Source organism: Hyla sarda, chromosome 11, assembly GCF_029499605.1.
Source record: "Hyla sarda isolate aHylSar1 chromosome 11, aHylSar1.hap1, whole genome shotgun sequence".
Classification (NCBI taxonomy): domain Eukaryota; kingdom Metazoa; phylum Chordata; class Amphibia; order Anura; family Hylidae; genus Hyla; species Hyla sarda.
The window spans coordinates 48,218,315-48,239,389 of NC_079199.1; the positions used below are offsets into that span (position 1 = coordinate 48,218,315).

At 40.4% G+C, this 21,075-nt stretch overlaps 1 long non-coding RNA gene across 1 annotated transcript in view; it reads left to right on the plus strand.

The window, feature by feature from the left end:
• The window catches only part of LOC130295593 (uncharacterized), a 37,514-nt gene extending 19,103 nt beyond the window's left edge, over positions 1-18,411 (plus strand). The window contains exons 3-4 of the long non-coding RNA XR_008848926.1: positions 16,744-17,059; positions 17,701-18,411. This is a non-coding gene — a long non-coding RNA (uncharacterized LOC130295593). The remainder of the gene's footprint in view (positions 1-16,743; positions 17,060-17,700) is intronic.
• The last annotated feature ends 2,664 nt before the right edge of the window (positions 18,412-21,075 follow it).

Sequence of the window (21,075 nt, forward strand, 5' to 3'; positions counted from 1 at the left end):
GGGCTACGGCCCTAAATAAGTAGTGTTGGCCTAGGGGCTCTGTTCAACGTTATAGGGCAGATAGTTAGGCACTTACCTATTGATGGGCTGAGTAACCTCCATCAGTGTAGAACATATGGATACCACTTTTCACTGCATATCATAGCAAAAACTTTTTTCTTTTTTTATAAATCAACTCATAGTAAATATACCCTAGTGTTGTCAAGTGGCTGGCTCCAAATAGAGTTGCCATCTGTTGAACCTTTTGCTCTTTACTGTATTAAAGCCTAAATCCTTATATTGTCAGACCTGCTTTTACCTCTCTGTCCTCCATTTACACTCAATGGGGGAGATTTATCAAAACCTGTCTAGAGAAAAAGTTGCCCATAGCAACCAATCAGATCACTACTTCCATTTTTTTAGAGGCCTTGTTAAAAATAAAAGAGGCAATCTGGTTGCTATAGGCTAGGCTCTCCCCGGGAATGGGGTGTGTTGACTCCCGCATGAAGCAATGACCGACACGCCCCCTCCATGTATCTTTATGGGAGAGCCGAAGATACATGGAGAGGGCGTGACGGCCACCGCTTCATGTGGGGGTTGACACTCTCCACCACAGGGGGAGCCGGAGTCCCATACAGGAGATCGTGGGTGGTTCCAGAGGGGATAAGTTTTACTGCACGATACTTCTCCTTTGAATTGCCTGTTTTTTTGTGATTTAGGATTTTTATTAAATCGTATACCTGAGCAAGATGATATTTACCCACTTATACTGGGGAACCATGGGGCTGCTTTGAGGCAAAGAGGGTAAGGGAAATATGTACTTTTTGTAGGTGATAACAAGTTGGTGGCTTTCTGCTATTTATCACATTTATGTGGGTTTTTTGATATACAGTATATTGTGGTACTATTTATAACTTAAAGGGGTACTCCGGTGGAAACCTTTTTTCTTTTAAATCAACTGGTGCCAGAAAGTTAAACATATTTGTAAATTACTTCTATTAAAACATCTTAATCCTTCCAGTACTTATAAGCTGCTGAATGCTACAGAGGAAATTCCTTTCTTTTTGGAACACTGATGACATCACGAGCACAGTGCTCTCTGCTGACATCTCTGTCCATTTTAGAAACCGTGCATAGCAGGTGTATCCTAAGGGCAGCATGGTGGCTCAGTGGTTAGCACTGCTGCCTTGCAGCTCTGGGGCCTTGGGTTCAAATCCCACTAAGGACAACAATAAATAAAGCATTATTATTATTATTATTATAATGACGTCAGCAAAGAGCACTGTGCTTGTGATGTCATCAAAGAGAATTCCAAAAAGAAAAGAATTTCCTCTGTAGTATTCAGCAGCTAATAAGTACAGGAAGGATTAAGATTTTTTAATAGAAGTAATTTACAAATCTGTTTAACTTTCTGGCACCAGTTGATTTAAAAGAAAAAAGGTTTTCACCGGAGTACCCCTTTAATTTGGTGTCCCCTATGCTACAACTAATTTACCTATGGAGCCGATGACTTCTAGGTATGCTTCTCCAGTGAACTCTCTAGGGAGAGATAAATCAAAACCTGTCCAGAGGAAAAGTTGCTGAGTTACCCATAGCAGCTAGAGATGAGCGAATTTAGGAAAAATTATATTCGGCCCACACGCCAAATTTTCCGAAAACATTATTTAATATTAAAAATGAATATTTCTGGGCTACAGAGAGCCTAAATAGGGGTGTAGAACACTGCCTTGCTGCAACACGCAATGAGTGTGCTGGGGTAGTCAAATAATACTGTTAAGCAGTATGACATGCAGATTACAGGTGTCACTATTAGAATCACTGCTGCAGAGCAGCACAATGACAGAGTCTAAATGTGCAGCAGGGTCGAGAGACCATATGGTATCACAATTGAGGAGATTAAAGAGATTTTTGAAATCTCAATTGAAGATTTTGAAGAGATTAAGTTTATCCTTTTCAGGATGCAGGGCGTATGCAAACGCCCTGCATCCTGAGCCCTTAAGGACATAGGGCGTACGGGTACGCCCATGGGAATTCCAGTCCCCGCCACTAGCTGGTCGGGGACCGGACTGGGATGCCTGCTGAAATCATTCCGGCGAGACTGGCGATTTTCCGGGTCATAGGGGGTCTCCATTGACCCGGAAAATAAGGGGGATCAGAGGTGTCCAAGACACCCCCAGTCCCCCTGAAGGGATAGGAGTGAGGTGGCAGAGGTGCCACCCCCTCGTATCCCTGCTATTGGTTGGTCAGAAGTGACTGACCAATAGCTGATCGGGGGCGGAGGGGTTAAAGTTCGGTTCCCCCATTCTGCCCACCGATGGTAATCCGAGCAGAACGGGGGAACTGGAGCGTGACCGGAGGCAGCGGTGAAGGTCCCTTACCTGCGATCGGTGGCGGGCAGCAATGACGTGCGGCTCCCTGGTGCGGCTCCCTGGTACAGACTACGGAAGCCGGTGAGTAGTTGCCTAGCAACATCTGGAGGGCTACAGTGTGGAAACCACTGTACAGTGGTCTTTAAACTGTAGCCCTCCAGATGTTGTAAAATTACAACTCCCAGCATGCCCAGACAGCCGTTTGGGCATGCTGGGATTTATAGTTTTGCAATATTTAGAGGGGTACAGTTTGGAGATCACTGTGTAGTGGTTTTGAAACTGTGGCCCTCCAGACGTTGCAAAAGTACAACTCCCAGCATACCCACACAGCAGTTTGCTATCTGGGCATGCTGAGATTTGTAGTTTTGCAACATCTGGAGGGCCACAGTTTGGAGATCACTATGCAGTGGTTTGTAAACCGTGGCCCTCAATCTTGCAAAACTACAACTCCCAGCATGCATGAACAGCAAAAGGCTGTCTCACCATGCTGGGAGTTGTAGTTGCGTACCTCCAGCTGTTGTATAACTTTATTTCCCAGCGTGCCCTTTGGCGATCAGTACATGCTGGGAGTTGTAGTTTTGCAGCAGCTGGAGGCACACTGGTTGGAACATACTGAGTAAGGTAACAGAACCTAACTGAAGGTTTTCCAAACAGTGTGCCTCCAGCTGTTGCAAAAGTACAACTCCCAGTATGCACAGTCAGTGTCTGTCAGTGCATGCTGGGAGTTGTAGTTTTGCAACAGCTGGAGGTTTGCCGCCCATGTGAATGTACAGGGTACACAGGGTTTACAATAAGTTTCTTGCTTCAAGTTTGAGCTGTGGCAAATTTTCTGCCACGGCACAAACTCCTAGCGGGAAACTCACCGTAAACCCCTGCCAGTGCGAATGTACCCTAAAAACACTACACTACACTAACACATAATAAAGGGTAAAACACTACATATACACCCCCTTACACTGTCCCCCCCCCCCCCCCGATAAAAATGAAAAATGTATCGCACGGCAGTGTTTCCGAAACAGAGCCTCCAGCTGTTGCAAAACAACAACTCCCAGAATTTCCGGACAGCCACTGACTGTCCAGGCATGCTGAGAGTTTAGCAACAGCTAATGGAACCCGGTTTGGAATCACTGGCGTAGAATACCCCTATGTCCACCCCTATGCAATCCCTAATTTAGTCCTCAAATGCGCATGGTGCTCTCTCACTTCAGAGCCCTGTCGTATTTCAAGTAAACAGTTTAGGGCCACATATGGGGTATTTCCGTACTCGGGAGCAATTGCGTTTCAAATTTTGGGGGGGCTTTTTCTCCTTTTACCCCTTATGAAAAAGGAAAAGTTGGGGTCTACACCAGCCTGTTAGTGTAAAAAAATAAAACATTTTACACTAACATGCTGGTGTTGCCCCATACTTTTTATTTTCCCAAGAGATAATAACAAAAAAAGCCCCCCAAAATTTGTAACACAATTTCTCCTGAGTACGGAACTACCCCATATGTGGGCGTAAAATGTTCTGCGGACGCACAACAGCACAACCAGGTACTTCTGAGGCCTAAATTGGTGATTTGCACAGGGGTGGCTGATTTTACAGCGGTTCTGATATAAACACAAAAAAAAAAAAAATACCCACATGTGACCCCATTTTGGAAACTACATCCCTCACGGAACATAACAAGGGGTATAGTGACTCTTAACACCCCACAGGTGTTTGACAAATTTTCATTAAAGTTGGATGGGAAATTGAAAAAAAAAAATTTTTTACTAAAATGCTGGTGTTACCCTAATTTTTTTCATTTTCACAATTGAAAATAGGAGAAAAGCCTCCCAAAATTTGTAACCCCATTACTTATAAGTAAGAACATGCCCCATATGTGGATGTACAGTGCTCTGTGAGCGAACTACAATGCTCAGAAGAGAAGGAGGGCTATTGGGCTTTTGGAGAGAAAATGTGTCCGTAATTGAAGGCCACGTGGGTTTACAAAGCCCCCATAGTGCCAGAACAATGGACACCAAAGTGTTTCCAAAGTTTCCAAAATGGGGTCACATGTGGGGGGGGCCTCTTGGAAACTATACCCCTCATGTAATGTATTAAGGTGTACAGTGAGCATTTACACCCCACAGGTGTCTGACAGATTTTTGGAACAGTGGTCCATGAAAATAAAAATTACATTTTATCAAAACCTGTCTAGAGGAAAAGTTGCTGAGTTGCCCATAGTAACCAATCAGATCACTTCTTTCATTTTTCAGAAGCCTTTTAAAAAATGAAAGAAGTGATCGGATTGGTTGCTATGGGCATCTCAGCAACTTTTCCTCTGGACTGGTTTTGATAAATCTCCCCCATAGTCTTCTAAATTCTATTTATGCACAATGAGGATATGTTAGTCTCATAAGCGTAATAAAATGATTGTGTGGCAAAATAAACCTTTCAACCATTTATTGTTCTTTTTTTTTACTACATATGATCCCATCAATTGAGGAATTCCTTTATCATTTAACAATGACAGTAAGCACATTGCTAAGGAGGCCTGAAGGTTAGTCACACTGAGCATGGCCTTTGGGAAGTTTGCATTTGGTGTGACCTTGTATATGGTATTATGTGTAAGAGGTTCCTCTTACACATAATGACATGGCCATTTAAGAACTGTTGTCACATCCTATTCAAAGCAAAAACAACACACAGCATCCAAACAAGATTCCCTCATGTGGATGTTGCTTCTTGGTCGTAATGTGTGAAATCTCATGAGCAGCCATGTGTAACTGTATCCAGTGGAAGTAATGTAATATTTTTGTAATTAAACTTTGAAGTGGTTAGTGAGCATCGTCTTGTTTTATGTTGTATTTGTCACATCTTACTGTCAGCACTCAGGTTTTAATTGGAATTTACATCACCATTAGGATTGTCATTCTTTTACCTACAGAGTTGTAGCAGCTTATATTGCATGGATATTTGCATTGTGTGGCAAGGAGTGGTTTACTTTATCACATCAGCTCATATACCTGAATGGAATCAAAAAGCACTGTTATTAAGACACATGTTTTCATTCTCAAAAAAATGTAATCAAAGCTTGTTGGGTTGCTCTTCTCCAGTGGTTTCCACTTTTTGCAATAAATTGTACCCTGAGCTAGGACTAATGTGGTCCACCACTAGACTATATGATCAGAAGCTAATTTGAGGCTCCAGGGGTCTGTATAGAATCTGTAACAGGGACCACCATCTATCATGTGCCATTTATATTTCTGGTATCTTCATATGGGACCAAGGGACATTTAGATACATACAGGGAGAAACTGTTGTCTCTGCACCCCCATAGCCTGTCATCTTAGTGGAACGGAAGGGCAGCCTTTGGGGTTCTTTCAGCTGTTAAGAAGGCCATGCACATTTGGATGTCCCCATACTCACCCACTGACAGACTTCTCTGGCAGTCATGAACAAAAGGATCGGGCAGTTGAAATCCAACATGTCTGATCCTTCTGCCCTCTAACATCATCTGTCATACGCGAGTTGGGAGACTTTCATACACTTTAGACAATTGTATCAAGCTGGAAGTTATAGTTTTGCATAATAGAAAAGCATAATAAGGGCTTGTTGTAATGCCATTATCTCTTGCCTTTTGTTATTTTGTTTGTTCTGTGAAAACTAATAAAAACATATTTGATTTAAAAAAAAAAAAAAAGCATAATAAGGGATCTGTTTAGGTTGTACTTCTACAGTAAAGTACCATTACCATTAATTCTCTGATTTGTCTCTATGATATAAATTGCATGTGCCTTCTTTTGAGTTACAGGTTCTTTCATTTTGAAATGAGTCATCATCTTGAGATGGTGCCACGATGTGTGTTTATGATAGAAAAGGAGGGGAAAAAAGCAAATGTAGAGCTTAAGTTAATGCTGTGTAAATGCCATGTGACTTACACATAACATACCAAAATATTGTATGTGCAGTCTTACACACCAGTAATAAAAAAAAATTCATATGCTGTGTATAGGCATGCTCCATGCTTTACATTATGTACATAAAGCACTAGGGAAACCCTTAGTAACTATTTACATTGCTATTAATAATTACCATTCTCCATTCAAGCCACACAGAATCAAGTCAGGCATTTTGCCCAGGTTAAGTTAGTTTGTGTTTTACATTCAGTGTATATAAATGAAAAATTTATATACACCGCTTTTTGGATTTCCATTTAATTTTTTTTTTCTACTTGTTTTATAATCCAATACTTTTATGTTTGCAAATGTTTGTAACCATTTTCTGGAATAGTTTTTTTTTATTGTATGAAGGTTCTTCAAGGAAGTAGTAAGGGTGTGGTTTTTGTGGCGACTTCAGTAGTAAGGTTGTATTGCTTCATATGTTTCTATTATGTTAAAGTAATTGAGCTGAGCGCTGGTGGCCACATTAGCTCAGTCACTCTCTTCACAGCCAGGACTGTGCATAGGGATCCTCTGTTAACTGCAGAGCAGCCTATAGAAATACTTTAGTTTCCCACCCTATTTGTCATAGAAAGACCAGACCATCTGCAATATAGCATGGTAGTAAAGCTGAGAAGAATCATTGTGCATGGGGGGGGGGGGGGGGGAATAGGAAGAGGCTATAATGTCAGTTGCCAGAGGGGGAAGGAGGCTGATTAAACAGCAGAGATTAGAAGCAGCACCAAGGGGGTATATGGTAGGGAAAAATAATCAAAAGATATTTTTGTGATTCTAGAAACTCATTAGTATAAAACATTCTAGATGTACATTAGTATAGAACATTGTTAGCCTTATTATTATTTATGACTTTCTGTATAAAAATGATTCATAGGATATGCTTTCTTATAGGACAAGCCCTTTGAAGGCTATGTCCACTTGAAAAAATAATGCACCTAAAATAAAAAATGTTGGCATCTAGTCTTGAATAAAATTCTATCATTTTGACTATACAGTTTCTACACAGACCCATGTATCTCCATAGCTACAGACTGCAAATGAACCCTGTGTTGTCAGATCCCTCAATGTGTTCAAAATGTCTCCCACTTCTTGCTAACCTAGGAGATGTATATTATCAAGAAGTATCGTACAGATGAATGGAAGTAGGATTATATGACATGGTTTGTTTTTAGTTTGTTACCATGGAGACACACATATCTGCATAAGATCTGCATAGTCAAAATGGAAGGAGAATGCATTGGACAATGAATGTGGTTGTGAAGGTGAACATAACATTTACAATAATATGATGGCCGCATGTGGGTTGTTATTTCCACCTCAATATAGGAATGTTTTCTGTAATATTAAGTTTATTTGATGTTTGGTACAATGCTGTATCAGGCTAAACAACATTACTGTTTCACACCACAGTGGGATGGGACAGTACCAATGATTCTTTCACACTTTAATATGCTAGCTTGGTTATTTAATATTGAACAGCACACAGCATACTATAGAAACACTCTTCAGACATAAAAAACAATATTATTTCTTGCTGCTTTCACAGACATCACACCAGTACTACTACCTACACAATGTCTGTAACAGATAATCACTCTTAATTCATTTAAAGGTCAACAATTAGATCTGACATGGGGCTTGTCCAACCGCAACGCTTGATGACAAGTACTTTGTAGAGCTGTCAGAAGAATATCATTTCTATATGCATGAGTCAGGACACCATGGATTTATGCCAACACAAGGTTAATGCCAGTGCTACAACAAACAGAATGACAACTTTTATTCTACAATATTCACTTCTGGCATGGACAGTTGGCATGGACTTGTGTTCTAAAAGCATAGAGTAAGGCTCAGTTCACACTGACTTTTAGGATGTCCTATGGAATGTACAGTATTTTTGATGGCAAGCATAGAGCACTCTGCAGCTCTAATATTGATGTTTAAAAAATACCAGAACCTTGACAAACCCCATGATACACAATATGCTTAGTATGCATAATATTGAACAATTTGATTTGCATGGATAACTAAGAAGCTAAACACTCTGTGGACTTGTCCTTGCTTTGTTAGGACCCCTGCCATTATCTGCACATTATGTTTGGGTATACTACATGTGCATAGAAGCAGTATGACTAAAAGTTATTCCTCTGCTCAAAACATGTCACTTTCTGAGTGTTTCCACCTGTCCTGTAATGGCATAAACACTACAATAAACAGAAGCTATTTGCACAAGTGCTGTGCTGGACCATCAGTTCTTTTTCTCTTAATGTGCATAGAAGTGGTGTGGCAGACAGTGAAATCCAATAGAAGTGAATGGCTTTATAACAAAATATCACAATGATTTTTTTTTTTTTTTTTATAAGTAAGATTGAGGGAAGTGGGGGGGGGGGGTAGAGATTAATGAATCAGCTTATTTTGAATAGATTTTAGTCAGAATTTTCCAAAAGATTTAGATTTTTCTGAATCCAAATCTTTTGGGATTTGTTATGGGTGAAATTATTAGCAGGGACATGTACATTATGCAGCAAGGCATACAGTATGTTGTATGCCATGAAAGCTCTGCCCACATTCACTGGACTGGGCACAGAATACCCAGCACAGCTAATGTTTTAGGCCACCCATAGGTAAGGGGTGATTCTGGTAACTGCACAGTGAAGCATACCGTGTATGCTTTGCCACTTAGTGAGTGTACAGGAGCATGGACTCCTGTCTTTGACAAAAGTCCCTGCTCTTGTTTGCACTTCCTGTGGGGCCCTGTTGGCTCAGAGTACCGAGCCCAGCTAGTCCAGCTGCTCTGAGTTAAAGTGAAACTGTCACCTCCGTACAGGTACAGAGGTGCAGTTACCACATTTGCTGTGCTCTCTAAAGGAAAATTCTTACTTTTTTCTGACGCCGGGCCACTCCCGCAGTGGCACGCCCCCGCCCTGCCTCCGCTCTGCTCCTAGCATGGATCTCTTCACGTCAATCATGCAGGATCAGCATTACTGTATGCATCACCACTTGCAGTCACTGGGCTGGATGCTATTGGATCTTAATTGGATCCAGCAGGTGACACTAAATCTTAATTGAGCAGGGAAACATCTGCCTTTGGGTCTTTAATACCTTTATGGACCAAGCGTCAACCAACTATCTATCTACCAATTCTTACCTAAATAATCACTGTGTCATAGATTTCTGGTTATGAAAACTAGATAGGATGCCTTACTACGTACTGAAACACCTTTATTCTGGGAATCATCGCTGACTTTGCTCATAGTCACCATAGATAATTTCTTATGACCTGTTTCTATCTGAAAGTAAAATCAGTCTTTAATGGTGGCCAAATACTAAATGAACAAGATTCCACTATCAGCATGAATATTGTCGCAAACGAGTTTGCATGCTTGTTTTAATGTGGAGGGAGGAGTAAACCACAGTGAAGCCTCAGCTCTGGAAGTGGCTTACCTCCCACATCAACAATCCGGAGCCTCACATTCATCAAGATAATCACCTCCTAAAAAGTGTATGTTGCTCTTAGTTTGCAACAAGTTTTTTTTTTTTCTCTACTATCACACACTAGATTTTATTTCAGATTTGCAGCATTTTGGGCTTTGCACCATTTGAACGTCCTGATGTAAGGGCAAAGGGCATGAAATTGTATTCTTGTAAGATATAGGAGAAAGTGACAGTGCATGTATAACAATTACGTGGTAATTAATTTATCGTCTGGTCCCAAAAGATACTTACCTACTTAGTTGCAACATTTGTAGAAGGGGTAACAAAAATAATATTGTCCTAGTGTGGACTTTTCCTTTCAATTATTTAACCAGGCATATGTTGGAGAAAAGTAGCATTTCTACGAAAAGGCAAAGTTGTAATTAGATGTCAATTATAAATGAGGTGATGGAGGTTCGGAGGACTACCATTGATTTCCTTGTGTTTAGAAACATTATTCAAGCATGTTACTTGGATATTCAAATAATAAAACCGACTTCGTACTTTAGGAAATGTCAAGTAGTTATAATGTAAACAAAAAAACTGTTGCCACCTTTTTATTTTTAAATAATTTTATTGAGGGTTTTAGGAACATAAATTCCAGCAATTTAAACAAAAATCAATACAAACCAGCAAAAACATGCAAGAAGAAACATGGTACATTTCCAAGAGGATACATAGAAGAGGAACAAATGTCCAACATCAACCAGTTGTAAAAAAAAGCGAGTGGTTGCTGGACCTCAGATCGCATCCACTAGCCTAATAGTGGCGATGGTAGAATAGCAGCCTCTCACTACAACACAGTAGTTAAAAAGGCAAAAATAAAAACCTCTGGAGGAACCAAGAGGAAAGGAAGGAACCAGGAGAAACATACAAGACACAACAGGGAGTGAAGGGGGAGGGGAGTAGGTGCTCTGCATGTGTTGAATAAAGAATGCAAGGGAAAAGTGAAGGAGATTAGGGAGAAGCGCCCAAATAATATCCACGGCTGCAATTTTTTAGTGAGTCCTTATTGGGGTACTCTGTTGGAAAACATTTTTTTTTTTTTTCAAATCAACTGCTTCTAGAAAGTTAAACAGATTTGTAAATTACTTCTGTTAAAAAATCTTAATCCTTCCAGTAGTTATCAGCTGCTGTATGTTTCAGAGGAAGTTGAGTTGTTCTTTCCAGTCTCACCACAGTGCTCTCTGCTGACCTTGTCCATATCAGGAACTTTCCAGAGTAGGAGCAAACCCCCTTAGCAAACCTCTCCTACTCCAGACAGTTCCTGACATGGACAGAGGTGACAGCAGAGAGCACTGTGGTCAGACTGAAAAGAACTACACAACTTTATCTGGGGCATACAGCAGCTGATAAGTACTGGGAGAATTAAGAATTTTACAGAAGTCATTTACAAAACTGTTTAACTCTCTGGAACCAGTTTTTTTTCATTTTTGCACTTTCATTTTTCCACCTCACCTTCTAAAAATCAAGCTTTCACTTTCCCACCTACAGACCCTTATGAGGGCTTGTTTTTTTGCACCACCAATTAAATTGTACTTTGTAATGATATTAATCATTTCACCACAAAATCTACAGAAAAACAAAAAAATTTTGTTTTGATGGGACTTTTTGAAAGCTTTTTATAAACATTTTTGGGTATAGTGACCAAAGAATGAAATATGCAATTCTGGATTTGTTTATTTTTTACATATACGCCATTGACTGTGCGGTTTAATTAACATACATTTTTTATAGTTCAGACAGTTACGCACGTGGTGATACCACATACGTTTATGTTTATTTTTGTTTACTTTTTTTATGGGAAAAGGGGGGTGATTCAAACTTGTATTAGGGGCCACGTTTTTACTTTTTTACACTGTTTTTTAGTTCCCATAGGGGACTATTACATGCAATCATTAGATTGCATACACTGTTCAATGTTGTGCCATAGAATAGCATTGATCAGTGTTATCAGTACTTCATTGCTCCAGCTGAGGCTGACTAGAGCTTTGAAGAACGCGATGATCCCGATCAGCTCTGCTTAGCTGCCGGGAGTGTATTTTCAACATTTTAGATGCAGCATCAGCTGATAGCAGCTGGGATTGAACGGATATGAAGCGAGCTAAGCTCCTGAGCTCAGTTCATAGACCTGCCACACTGTCTCGCCGTATATATATACAGCAAAGGTTGTTAAGGGGTTAAGGATATTGGTCAATTTGTCATTAGCCATGATCCAGTTCAGCTTGAATTTGACCTAAAGTAAGGGGATAGAATTTGTTTTCCAGCTTCTAGCAATGGCAATCTTGGTGGCTAGGAAGATGAGATAAAAGAGATTCCCTAAGGCTAAGTTTCCACTTGGTTTTATTTCTGGCAGTTTTTGGGAAACTGCCACTGCAGTTTTTGAGCCAAAGTCAGAAGTGGATCCATAAGGGAAGAGAAGTGTAAGTCCTTCTTTTATATGTCCTATTCCTTTTGAACACACTTCTGGCTTTGGCTCAAAAACTGCAGTGGCAGTACTCCAAAAACTGCCAGAAAAAAAAACAAGTGGAATCCTAGCCTTAGGGAGGAGAAGTGTAAAAACTTCCTTTATATGTTACTTTTTTAATACATTTCTGGCTTTGGCTCAAATACTGCAGTGGCAGTTTTTAAAAAACTCCCAGAAAAAAAACCAAGTGGAAACTTAGCCTTAGAGAGATCCATTATTGGGGCATTTAAAAGTGCTTGTTCTGGGCACATTCGAAAGAATAACACCTGTGACAGAATAAATGAAACGATAGATGCTTTGGACTACTCTTGATGGTGTTGTCTAAGTAGTCTCTAAACTTCCACCATTTACCTTCTCGAATAAATATCTGCTAGGGACTCCCAGATAGCTACCTGAGAATGGTCCCAATGGGGGTGGTGACTGGCCAAGCAAGCCATGAGACACTAGTGCTTTGCACCAAAAGATCATGCGGTCTGGGTACAGGCCGAGTTCTTGGGCTTGCAGCAGAGTAAAGTAGTAAAGGACCAGGTAAAAGAGATCCATGCAGGCAGCACAGGTTTGTGGTAAATCATTCAGGAAAGGTAGGTAATGCAGCAGCTGTTCACGCTGGGAGCAGTAGCAGTGAACCGCTGTCCTTACAATATCATTGTACGTCAAAACAACATTCCGAACTTGAAGGACCCCATTGAAAAAAAAAATCTAAATGGTGTGTCGGGCACTGTTTGCATCCTTCATACATTGAATATGTCACTGTATCATGGCTTCCATTATAAACATAAAAATATAGGATAGAAAAGAGGAGACAGACCTCAAGGTATATGTATATATATATATATATATATATATATATATATATATATGTAGAAATGGAGAAGCTAGTTAGATATGCATAAACAATTTATTAGTAAAAAACAATTGAAAGTATGTCCAAGCAGGGCCCTTGCTGTGGACTATTTACTAATTTGTACTCAAAATTCATACATGAACGAAATGAACTGTTAAAATTGTTTAAAATGATTTAAAAGTCATTGGGGGTATATATGTTGGAAAACATGTTGTAAAAAATTAGTAAAAATATCCTCTATACACCCACCCACAAGTAGTTCAATATGCTGATATTATATCAATGGTATTTAGTAGCAAAGTATATTTGTAGCAAAATTGATAGTTTTTAACAAGAGGCTGGTGCTTTGCACCTCTCACCACACCGCTTCTGTAGATCTCCTGAATAAGAACCTCGCTTCTCAGGACTGGCACGGCTGTGCAACTGGCCCGGGGATGATGTCCGTGCGCTGGTCTTGTTTGGTTTCTGGAGTGGCACAGGTTAGCGTCTGGCCAGTGATGGATTGGCGGTGGAAAGATGGCAACAGTCCGGCAGTGAGTGGGAGCAGACAGCGTCCTCGTGTGTGTCCAGTGCTACAGAGCGCTCCTCTGAGCGGTGGGCTGCAAACTGAGGGGTTCCAGCGGTTGCCAGTGCTGGAAATGCTGGAAATGGTTGTTTCTTCAGGGTGGTCTTTATTGGCAAGGTGGGTAGTTAAGTTAGATGCATTTCGGGGAGACCCCTTTCTCAATAGCAATATATTGGGCGCACTATCCAATGCTTAAGGGATAGAGTAAACAAGCACAGGAGCAACACTAAACTAGAATTTTTAACAAAGCATAACAGAAAGACTGAGCACTCACTCAGATGTTGCTGCAATGGCCTCTTTATTCGTTCATCCGAACATGCGGGAATACAGCAGTGCGGGAAGGCAGATGGTGAGGACACGGGTATGGAGTGCACTGCTGTATTCCCACATGTACGGATGAACGAATAAAGAAGCCACTGCAGCAACATCTGAGTGAGTGCTCCGTCTTTCTCTTATACTTTGTTACTCTTGCATCTATACCGGATTCGCACGGTGACAGCACCTGAACAGATGGCTATTAGCTTCTAGGGAACCGCACTGCTATATATGAACTGCATTAGTCCCTATTCATACGGATAGTGCCAGAGAAATTAGGATTTTTACTGCATGGTGTGTCCAAACATTTAGTAGAGGCCCATAACTCTGATTTTGGGGTTGTTACAATTACCCATATTGAACAAATACCTAAAGAGAATAATCAGCGGTTCTCCTCATTTAAAAGAAGGAAGAACTACTGGATTTTAAATGACATACCCTCATGCCTTTGGGCCTTAACGAAATGATCGAGAGTTCTTTGTAACATCACCCTATATTATAAATTTATATTAATCAAATTTATATCTATTTTATAACTAATTTATTGTAAAGAAGTCCCAATATTTTTAACAATTAAATTTTTTTTTATATAGTTACATATTTTATATATTATATATATGATATGTACTAACATGGAGTTATGGTCCTTTAGTGTGTGAACCCTTTTTATTATGTGTACCATTTAATGCATTCATATATTCTTTTATTGTCATATATTCTTTTATTGTATTTTAAGATATTTATATTATTATATCAAGTGACTTTTATGCTTCTTATTTTTGCTTCCTCCACTCTGGATTATGAATTGGAATACCACTCGGGTAATGTGACTGATAATATACATATATATATATATATATATATATATATATATATATATATGTATATGTATATATAAACCTACTGAAAGCGTACCTCTCATTAAGCTCTTTTTTTTTTTTTTTTTTTTTTTACTGTCCCTACCTGTTCTCTAAATAGCCCTAATCCACTTTCTGTCTTTAAAGAAAAAAATGTCACCTCATAAATCTGCCTTTTAGCACTTTTTTAGTGCTCATTTACAATGTAAGCTTCTGGCCGGAGGAAGTGGCCGTTCACCAGCAGGCGCGAGGACACTGAAGCATACAGTGAGCCTGCTTCCGCCCTCTCCTCTTCTATGCTGTCGGGAGCGCGCATAGAAATTTCAGCCAATCATACTGGAGGCTGCTCTGGGTCTCCTCCTCCCTGTTTAGCATTGCATGTGCTACCCAGGGAGGATAAGGAGCAAGTGCAGTTCTGTGAGGAAATTAAATCTGTGAGGAAAATAAAAAATGGTGGGTGTATTATAGTTTTCATAACTAAATGCCCTAGTGTTCCCCCTATATTATCCCAGTACTGCTATGTCTAATCTGCAGGTGGGTTACCGCACCTCTGTGATACCTGTCAGCGGGGCTCCCGCCAACAGGTATCATGGAGGTGCGGTGACCCGCCTGAACTCTCCGCTCCCAAGCTATGCATTGCGCTCATCAGCAGAGCGCACATTATAGCCGGGACCCGCATTAACCCTTTAGACACCGTAATGAAATTTGATTGCGGCATCTAAAAGTGCTGAGATGTCCTGCCGGTTAGCTCAGGGAATGCTGATCGGGATCACCGCAGTGTAATTGCGGTGTCACGATCAGGTCTAAGGATGGATGGATGGAGCTCCCTTACTGTGCTCCATGCGTCCACTCTCCGCTCTTAAGCTATGCAGTGCGCTCAGCAGCTGAGCACACACCATAGCCGGGACCCGCATTAACACTTTAGACGCCGCAATCAAATTTGATTGTGGCGTCTAAAGGTGCTGAGGGTGCTAAAGGTACATGCCGGTTAGCTCAGGGAATGCTGATCGGGATCACCGCAGTGTAATTGCGGTGTCCCGATCAGCTGTAAGGACGGACGGACGGAGATCCCTCACCCTGCTCCGCGTGTATGGACATCGCTCCTTTACTGCTGCCGGTGATGTAAAGAATTTTCTAATTTGTGAAACTGAGTAAGGACTGAGGGGGTGGGGTGGGATTATGCAAATTAGCCACGCGGCTGGCAGATAACTCGCTCTAGCCAGCTAACAGACAGGCTGTGAGCGAGCTGTGCTAGTAACCCTTTTCAAAGATGAAACACTCATATAAAACTTTATTTTTATTTATGTGTTTCAATTAGACATATTGTTTTTTCACCATGAAGAATAAAATATCAAAAATAATTTTAATGAGTGCCCATTTAACATACTCATAATATTATATTTATCTAATTATTTATTTATATATCTACCCATTTTTTTCCATACATACCCCCTCCCCTCCCTCTTCCCCCCTCCTCCCTCCCTTCTATGATGTCCCTTTATGTATTTGTTCATTCATTTCATTTTCCACATACTTAGATATACATATGTATTTCCCTATGTATTATTTACACCCCGTGTCCATGCTATGTTCCTGTATACCCACATATAATTTTGTATTCCCTGGGTCTATATACGCTCCTCTTAACCTATTTACTATTTATATCCCCCTTTCTATGTATGCCATGCTGCTTATATGCCATTCTGCTACCGTATGCTGCTGCTACTTTATACTAATATATACTTTAGCTGCTATTATGTATTACCGTTCTATATATTTTTATACTTGTTACTTCAAGCACTGGGATATGGTGCCATCCATCATACACCTGCACCTAAAACATACTGACAAATGACTGTTACGCGGTTCATATAATTGTTGGTGATATAGTAGCGCCGGAATGTCACATAAATATATTTACGTTTATCTCCATTCTTTATTCCTTACAGGAACAACGTCAGTGGCTGCTATGGGTCAGCCAATCTGAGGAAGGAGGTCTGTCCCTCAAAAACGCATCATTGGTTTTATTATCATTTATTAATAAATATAGTGCTTTGCAGCACTTTAAGTACATTTAGCATTTGCTTGAATTTACTGGGAAATAAGAACAGCGCCCAGCAAAGGTCCTTTTTTCCTCTACATTCTTCAGATTCTGTATGGGAGAAGTCTTTTCTTCTTTCCCATTCTACCTTGGGCTCAGCAGTTTGTCTCCAGATGATCTACACTATCCCTTTTGGATGATATGCGCATATTGTCTACTACCAGGTGAGTGGCCATCTTGAGGAGCAGATCTTCCCTGTCCCTGCTGATCTTTTTACCTTTTTCTTTCCCTTTATATGACTTGTTGAAGGGCATTGTTAAGGCCAGGACTGCACCGTAAAACATCAAGTTGCATGTGAAGTGCAGTAAAATCATGACATGACTACACTTGTGACTTTCTTTTTGAAGTTATCTTGTGGCACCACTTCATCACACTGTGAAGCCCCAGCCTGAAGGGCAAAAATGTCTCTTCTGTCATTGCTATATTTCATTAATTTCGCTACATTTTGTTTCAGTTAACAGGTGTAAAATGAGTATGCTCTATACTATTTTGTCGTGACAGGTACAAATGTTTATACACACGTGTCATACTTGCTGGAACATTTACCTGATGCTTTGCATGCTCTGCTGACCTTTATTGTAACTCTTTGTATTCTATAAGACAATAAGTGATTTTTGTTGTACATACGCCAACTTATAATATGTCAGCTCTCATATTAGTTCTCACAAATTTGATAAAAATGGGCCTGTTTTCAATGCAAACAGAATCATTATTGTTATTATTTTTATTTATTTTATTGGAAGTTATAAATGCTTTATGTTTCTACAAATATTGACATTATGACTTGTGTGTTGTCTTGTTTCAGTTGTTAGACAGCGGTTTCCATAAGGGGTCGTGCCACATGTCATGCCATTTATCTCCGGACTTACAACATTTGTCACTTGAAGTTTAGAATCTCCAACAGCTGCTCTCTTCATTTCTTTCTGACTGCAGACCTGAGCATTCCACTGGAATGTGTGATGACTTCATACAAGATTTCAACTGGAAGTATTGCTTTCTTACTGTAAATTTATCTGCACAAGCAGAGATATAGACACTTCTTACCATCATTCCACAAGAGGCTGCTATCAGCATTACATATACTGTTATACTAAGCAATTCATTTTATAAACAGTATCTACACTTTTATTTCAGTTTTTTGTTATTTTTTTTTTTTTATATTTGAGGTCTATTCTTTTTTTTTTTATCAACTGCTGATTCTGTGGACCCATAGTCAGAGACATTATGATTGATTTCACCATGTCTTGGGTATAGGGTGAGATCCACGGTGTATATGCAACAAAGTCTGCATGTAATGCATGATGTTTTTGCTGTGTATTTGTGACAGATCTGTATAAAAATGGTGCATGTGGAGTCACCTTAATGGGATGACTCCACATGAACCATTATTTAATCAGAGTGCCTAGGGCAGCATGAGCTAGGACTGCCCTGCCCATAGGGACTTTATGTGCTGCAGTAGAGCATCCATGCATATAGCATACCCCTGGTTTGGATCCACCGTGGGTTTGGGCATAAAAACATATGTAAAGATTTTTTATGAATTTCATTGTAATAACGTAAAAAAATAACTTAAAAAAATATCTATTAAAACATCTAAAATCTTACATTTGGTGTTCTTACTTTTTTACATGACTGTTTGATACTCATTTATTTACCCGGTAAAAACCCTCAAATATTTGGTGAATTAATATGTAAATATGGACAAAATAAACCATTTATCAGGTGCTGGATAATCTCCCATCCTCAATGTCTACATCTTTAAGAACTCCAGCACTACCTTACTTGGTGGCCTCTAGAGCATAAATGTAAAAGTCATATTTATGAGCAGTTTGGGAGTCTGTGGAAAACACCCAAAAAACTCAACTTCTTTGTAAAGAGCTTGAGGCAGGTTTAAAACATTAAAACGGTATTTCCATCATTCATTGTTATGGCATATTCCTGAGATATGCCTTAATATTATGATAGGGTGGGACAACCTAGGTGGAAAAGAAGAGATGGCCACAGTGTTTGTGGCCATCTGTGCAGGGAACTATAGCACTGATCCATTCAAGTAAGCTGACTATCATTATAGAACCAAAGCAAACTCTTTACAAGAGGAATTTCTCGCTATAATGCTATACTTGAGGCAAGTTACTTAATATAAGCTTCAGTAATTTATTGACAGATTTTTAAGAGTTTTCAACTTAATCCAATTACACTTTAGAAATATTGTATTACTATATGTCGCAGAAACACTGCTCATTGGAAACTTTTTATAAAGTTGGAATAATAGACTCAAGAGTGCATGATGACAGCCCAAGGGGCTTCCATGGGGCTTATGACAAACAAGGGAGGTCAGCTCATGCTTCTTTTATCCACATTTTCTATAGGCTGTTTAAACCTGTGTACATGTCTTTCCATAGCATAGTCTGACTCGCTCTTGCAGACAGGTGTGGTTGCAGTATAGAGGCACGGAAACAAGACTTTTCAAATCAAAGTTCAGTGTTTTATTCACACTTGGCAAACAGCAAACAGTCTTTAATGCAGACCAAATGAAAAAGTAAAACACGTCCACCTGTGTTCCTTAGGTGTTTGTTCACACCTGAGTCCATGCCATGTGGCATCAAGCAAGTCTTTTTCAAGTCTCCAAGTAGTCTGCTCATCAGCTTCCACACTCCCAAGGAAGATCTCCACACTCTCTCTGGCAGTGTGAGCTGCAGCATGCAAACTCTCCCTGAGCTGGTGAGGCAGCCTGCCTTTAAGGCAAAAAAAGGTGGCCTGGATTGTGGGGAATGGCCCCCACCCAACACTTGACCATTCCCAGTAAGAGCCATCCCGGATTGGCTTTCCAGCCATACTACAGCAACAGTGTCAGTCTGCATCGCAGCACAGACACTGTACAATTATCGGTTCTTACTTCACCAAGGCCAAGAGCCTTGGTGATACATAGCGACCATCAACCACAATGCCCTTCACCTTCTCACAATAGTCCTACACAATAGGGAGTGCATAGGTAGAAGCCACACATAGCCCTGGAGCCTGAAGGGATCTAAAGGACACACCAGAATTATTAATGTCATATAATAGGTAAAAGCTGCTCTGAACAATGTTCACACACCAGAATTTCCGTGCCAGATTCCGCATTGGAATCCAGCACGGAGATTCCGCTGCAGCAGAGTCCTGTTGTATTCAACAGGATTCTGCAGCATTGTGCACATGGATGAATTTCCATGCCAGATGTTTCCAACATGGAAATTCCATTTCCCATGTCCACACAAAGAATGAACATGTTCATTCTTTGTGCAGAATCTGCACAGAATGCAAAGTCCTCTATGAGACGGTGAATTCTTGTGCAGTCCCAGCACCAGCATATTATGCCAGCACCCCAGTTTGCGGAGTGGCCGAATGGAGATTCTCCATGTGGACATTCCGTTGTGTGAACATAGCCTAATAGATGGTGCTGGCAGCAGAAGGAGATTCAACCAAACAAGGGTTAAGCAGCGGGAAGGTGTAGATGTAGCAGAGCTGGAGATGTTCTAGTAGCAGCAGGATGAATAGCTGGCTAGACTCAGGTTCTTTGTCAACACTGGTTCATGTACAGGAGGATCAGTGTGGTACACAAGGATCAGGCAGATGCAACACCGAGTAAAACAGGCACAAGTCAGATACATGATAGGAGATCAGAAATAACACACCATTGCTATGGCAGAACCACAGAATTGCTTAGGCACATGTGAGTGGGTCAGGCAGCCTTAAATCGTTGATGCTAGGCAGAGATAAGTGGAGGACACATTAGAGACATGTGCACTGGCCCTTTAAGTTAAAGCCAGTGCATGACCCCAATGGGGCAGACCAGGAAGTGCAGCCATGGGGGAGAAAGCACGAGAAAGGCCAAAGGAGGAAGCCCAGACAAGGTGTTTTTTCTACCCCAGTAATTACCTTTTGAGTTTCGCTTGTTGTGGGCGAATTTTTCTATGAGATATTTTATCGTGGATTTTGTGGGAAATACCCAATAAAGATAACATATATTTTTAAGCCAATGCTGTCTAAGAGATGCTGTTTGACAACTCTATAACAGCTGGAAGACAGAAATTACAAGACATACAATACATCTAATCCAAGACTCTAGCTTTCATTGCCAGTCAACTGCTACAGGAAGTAGCTGGACAAAACAGCAATTGAGGCTGCAGTTATGCCTCTT